This window comes from Oreochromis aureus, linkage group 19, assembly GCF_013358895.1.
Source record: "Oreochromis aureus strain Israel breed Guangdong linkage group 19, ZZ_aureus, whole genome shotgun sequence".
Classification (NCBI taxonomy): Eukaryota; Metazoa; Chordata; class Actinopteri; order Cichliformes; family Cichlidae; genus Oreochromis; species Oreochromis aureus.
In genome coordinates, this window is record NC_052960.1 from 578,133 (window position 1) to 584,205 (window position 6,073).

Below are 6,073 nucleotides of genomic sequence, written 5' to 3' on the forward strand. Positions count from 1 at the left end.
GTGGAAATCCCTAGATCAATGTTTAAATTAACACTCACGCATTGACTCTGTCGGCTATGTATTGCCATGCATGCTCCCTTTCTTTTGCAGCTGAGGCTGTGTTACTTTTTTTCGCAAAATTTGCATGTTATCGGCATATGCTGCCATCAGAATTTCGGCCTCAAGCGCTGTAAAATACATTGGCCGCGCCTTCTTTCCCTCCGTCTCCATGGTGACTCGCTTAATCTGTGCTCCACTAATCAGGGCTTTATGCGCGTGCTTAACTTGGGGTTAAAGCAACTCAGCGTTGATTGAACTAATTGTTATCAGCCTTTCTGAAACCGAATATTCCGAGTTGGACAGTTAGGGGTTACTCAACCCTGAGTATCATTTTTAACTCTGAGTTTTCTAAACCGGCTTTCTGAAACAGGGCCCTGCAGTTAAAAAAAAGAGTAAAAACAAACTGGTTGGTTCAGGTTGCAGCATTTTCATTGGTCGCTCTCTAAGGATCTGCCCTCACCTGTACTGCACCTGTATAACAACCAGGTGAGAACAAAGTGAAGCACCGATCGCAGTTGTTGCTGATCCAGCTGTGTGTGTGTCAACAGTACGAGGAATCCAGTGAGTACCTGCTGTTACCTTAAACTTAGTTAAGTGACAGGTTTGCTGTCCTATCAGAACAAGAATGAGAATAAGCACAAATTAGTTTTTCAAGTCAAGGAAAAGGCAAACTTTCAGGTTTATAGAAAGATATTATTTGTAAATTAATGTTAATATTGGATGTAAAATACTCAACAAACCCCAGGAAGAGACTTTGGTGGGCTCAGTGTTTTCTCATATAAACACGTCTTTTACCGACATTTACCGTTTTACCTTTAATGACTTACTGCCCACATGTGCTGTGTCCGTGTGCCGTCAGTAACATTACTGATAATCAATAGTATGTGTCTGCGTTCCAGAATAAAAGTCTTTATGTTTTCTTTCTGTCAGGATCAGCATGGAGGATCCAGATGATTCGTGCCCAGAAGAAATTCCTGGAGTTAAAGAAGCCCTGAAGAACAACGACACGGCCGGAGCAGCAAAAAGGATTAAAGAATATTTAGAAAAACAAACCAATGTCTCGTTAAATATCGCCATCACAGGAGAAAGTGGTGCAGGTAAATCCACCTTTATTAATGCCTTCAGGGGGATAAAGAACAGAGACGAGGGAGCTGCTCCTACTGGTGTCACAGAAACTACGTCAGAGGTCACACCGCACTTATCCAGATAATCCCAACCTCACTTTATGGGATCTTCCTGGAATCGGAACCAAAGACTTCCCAGCGAGGAAATACCTGAAGCTTGTTGGGTTTGACAAGTATGACTTCTTCCTCATCATCTCAGACACTCGCTTCAGAGAAAACGACGTGAAACTCGCTCAGAAGATTAAGAAGATGAAGAAAAATTTCTACTTTGTTCGCTCAAAGATCGACAACGATATCCGAGCCGAGGAAAGTGTTTCAGACTCCAGCAAAGAGAAAACTCTCACAAAAATCAGAGACGACTGCATTCAGCGTGAGTGAGGTCGAGTTTTTCAAAATCATTTAAATCTAGTTTTTAATCGTTTTTATTTTTATGAACCTGATCGTGTTGACATGTTTCCTCTGTGACGCAGGACTCAAGACTTAGGCATCGAGTCTCCACGAGTCTTCCTCATGTCGAGTTTTCAGCTCCACAAGTTCGACTTCTCTCTCTTACAAGAGACCTTAGAGAGAGCTTCCCAAAGATAAGAGGGACACTCTGCTGTATGTCATGCCCAACGTCAACCCCGACGTCATCAGCAAGAAGAAAAAAAGCTTTAAAGGTACACTTATATCTCTTGGCCACTCTGTCTGCAGCTGCTGCAGCTGTTCCCGTTCCCGGCTTTCTGTTGCTGTTGATGTTGCTGTGCTGATTGGTGCTGTCACACATTTTGTACATGCGTTTGGTCTCGATGTCCAATCTCTGAAGAGACTCGCTATCAGAACAGCTGTGTCATACACTGAGCTGCGTGATGTCATCATTTCATCAGTGGCTGCGAAGGAAATTACTAAAGAGCTCTTCCTGAAGGTGTTAAGCCCAACTTGGAGGAGCAGCTGGATTAATTGGAGCAGAGGAAGTGTCCAGATTCATTCCCATAGTGGGAATCCCGGTAGCCATGAGCCTCTCCTTCGTCACGACCTACAGAGTTCTGAACTTTATCCTCAACCAGCTCGCTGAAGACGCTCAGAAGGTGTTAAAGAAGGCTCTGGTCTGAGCGTGGAAGTAAAAGGCAATGAAACTCAGTGAAACTGGGATTCACACATGAAACTCATTAAACCAGTCTCCTTGTACAGCTGGTCAGCTTCACACACTCAAACTTTTCTCATCATCACATAAATACAGAAACAAACATCATCATATTATTCAGATATGAACTGTGTAAAGTGTAGAAGTCTGAGTCATTGTCATGTTTTTTCCTTTGTGTAAGTGCTTCCTCAGGACAGTCATCAGGAGATACGATGACCCACCTTCAACTAGTTGCGGCAGATGGCTGCACTTCCTGGGTCTCCTTCCTGTTAAAGGCAGTTTTTCCTTCCCTCTGTCACCAGGTCTTTGGTCACAGAGTGATGTCTGATTGTTGGGCTTTTCTCTGATTTGTAGGGACTTAACTGAACCTAATTTATCTGAGCTGTTTCTACCTTTACTCAAACGTGTCTTGTTGTTTGAATAAATTGTGATGAAACTGGTTGTTTTGCTGTATTATATTTTCACATCATAGCTTCCAGCATCAGAAACACTGAGTTAAACAGACTGATGTAATGTGAGAATCAGGGGTTGTTTGATGTTTTTACTTGCAGCTGACTGTGATTGTGATGAGTGTTCACTGCCCTCTGGTGGTCAAAGTGAGAAACTACAATACAAATAATAACGATATGAATTATATTACTTATCACCATCACACCTGTTTATTATTAATAAAATGTTGTTGATAAATAAACATCAGTGTTAGTGTGCAGGTTAGCATCTCTCTGCGTGTTTATGCACCACTATATCATTTATAACTTACCTCAGCACTTCAGTCATCTGGTACTCTACCACCCAGAGACTGTCTCCTCCTTCTTCAGCTTCCACCTGACCACCTACACTCTCCCCTGACTCCACCTTACAGTCTCCTGTCTGTTTCAGAGTGCACCTTCTGCATAAGATGTGGACACAATATTCGATACCTTGACTCTGTGATGTAGATTTACGTTATGCACAAAACAGAATAAGGATTAATGGTGGAGAATACTAACGCATCTAGGAGATAACAGAACAGACTGCAGCCATCAGATCTGTCCCGAGTCCTTCAATGACAGCCTCATCACCTGTAACAAAGACAGGAAGGATTAACTTTAACTGGCTGTGACGTCAGTGAAATGCATCGCATAGAGACACGAGGTGGCGCCATTTCACTACCAAATACTGTCAGTTTGTTTTGGAGCCACAAACAGCAGCAGGAGAGGAAACAGGAGACGCACTGCAGTGAACATTCACACAGAAGGAGAAATCTAAACACGGAGCACACGCTGATCAGGGATCAATCGTTTACGGGGCTGTGATCAGTTACAGGGATGGAAAATAATCAGAGGTGGAGATGATCTGAATATCTTAGTGAAGATGAGACTGACATTTATCTCACAGGTCTGTCAGTAAACTGGGTCTCATCTGTTTGATTCATATTATTATCTCCAGTTTTGTCCACCTGCTCTTCATGTCCGTGAAGCTGAATCATTGGATTTAAAACTCAGATGTGAAATTTGGCAGAACTACAGTTTTATCTATAATCTACAAGTTGGCCAGATGGTGACTGAGTGATGATGATGATGATGAATTTTAACGATACACTCCATGCCCCACATTGATCATCTTCATCTTCCTCAGTTCCCTGAAGCTCTGCTCGTTGTTTACCCGTTGCCATGGTGAATCTGTCCTGTCACCTACATGTTTCTGTGAAACTGGAAACTCAGAGTTGAAAGTTAGAGTTTGGTGAACCTGGTGCTTTGTGGAGCAATCACTGATTTTGTCTCAGATATTATCCTGTAAATACAGAAGTTCAGCTTTGCTCTCAGAAAACCTGCAGCTGACGTTTGACATCATGAGTTTCTGTTCAAAGTTAGAAAACAACAGAGATGGAGGCAAACTTCCTGTAAAAACCTCAAATGTTTTCAAGTTTATTTACTTATTAACTGTTATTTTGAATGAAATTTATTTTATTAAATAAAGTATAATATGTTATATTATATAAAATTGTATTAAAAATACAGAAAGAAAGAAAGAAACTTGGATTCTTCTGGATGTTTGATTTGGTATCCAGTATTTATTTGTACATTTACCTGTTTTCCACTAATAATGCTGTTAATAAATAACTAGTAAAAATCCTAGAAATGCTTTTTAGATTTCCTGTGTGTGGGATCATTGTTCTGTTGATTGCTTGGTCCCAGTCTGGTCCCAGTGTGGTCCCAGTTGTAGCTGTGGAACAGACGACCTCACAGATGAGTAAAGAATACTTTGATGTAAACAGGATTTATCAATCAATCAATCAATCAATCAATCTTTATTTATAAAGCACTTTTCATACAAACTGTAGCACAAAGTGCTTTACATGGTTAAAAGCAGCCCACCCCACCCTCCCACTCATTCCCCACACTGTCATTAACAGAAGCGGTCATGATACACACATCTCCGCCCCCCCACACACACACACACACACACACATACACACACACACACCTAAAGAGTAAAATTGGGCTGGGTACGCATTAGCCAAGTGAGGAAACACTATCGCAGGGAGCTGTCTGCACCGGGAGCCGATCACAGACTGCAGCCTCCAGGCTGGGCACACAGCAGGAGGGAGGCAAAGAAGCCCCCCAGCCAGGCTGAGAGGACCCACAGAGCCCCAGCAGCCACGGTCGATCACAGCCCCGGTGCAGAGAGCCCCCTCCGAGGAAACACTGGAGATATAACCTAATAAGAATATAAACAGGATAAAAAGATAAAATAAATAAGAGTGGGATATAATATAAATATAAGTATAAACAGAGTAAGAAGATAAAAAATGAATAAGAATACAATCAATAGGTATTAGGTAAAACTAAATTAATATAAATAGAATAACAGGATAGAATAAATAAGCATTAAATAAATAAGCGTTAGTTAAAAGCTAAATTAAAAAGGTGGGTCTTGAGCCTGTTTTTAAAAACATGAACGTTCTCTGCGGCCCTGAGCTCCTCCGGCAGGCTGTTCCACAGTCGAGGACCATACCACTGAAAAGCTGCCTCTCCGTGAGTATGTGTCCTGACTTTAGGGACAATCAAAAGGCCAGTACCAGAGGACCTCAGGGTCCGCCAGGGCTCGTATGGTAAAAGCAGATCTGAGAGATAAGAAGGCCCAAGACCATTAAGACATTTAAAAACCAATAAAAGAACTTTAAAATCGATCCTGAAACACACGGGGAGCCAATGCAGCGATTGTAAAACCGGTGTAATGTGGGCCCGCCCTCTGGTCTTCGTCAGCACACGAGCTGCAGAGTTTTGCAAAAGTTGCAAAGGTGAAATATTCTTTTTGGGGAGACCAGAGAGCAGGGCATTACAATAATCAATGCGACTGGTAATAAAAGCATGCATCAGCATCTCCGTGTTGGCCCGAGAGAGAATAGGGCGGACTCTGGCTATATTGTTTAGATGATAAAATCCAATTTTGGTTACATGTTTAATATGTGGGATAAAACCAAGCTCAGAGTCAAGAATAACACCCAGGTTTTTCACTTGTAGTGAAGGACATAGTGAAAATGCCTGTAATTTAGACAAGAGTTTCTCTGAGCCTCAGGACCGATGATTAAAACTTCAGTTTTGTCCTGGTTAAGCTGTAAAAAGTTTTCTGCCATCCAAGATTTTATATCTAAAATACAGTTAAAAAGGGCATCCATTGGTCTGGTGTCATCAGGAGACACGGAGATATACAGCTGAGTGTCATCAGCGTAACTGTGGAAGTTCACTCCATGCCTCCTGATGACGCCGCCAAGAGGGAGCATATACAAATTAAAAAGTACAGG

General features: G+C 41.9%; 1 pseudogene; it reads left to right on the plus strand.

The window, feature by feature from the left end:
* Window positions 1-376: 376 nt before the first annotated feature.
* Window positions 377-2,727, plus strand: LOC120434709 (annotated as a pseudogene).
* Window positions 2,728-6,073: the final 3,346 nt, after the last annotated feature.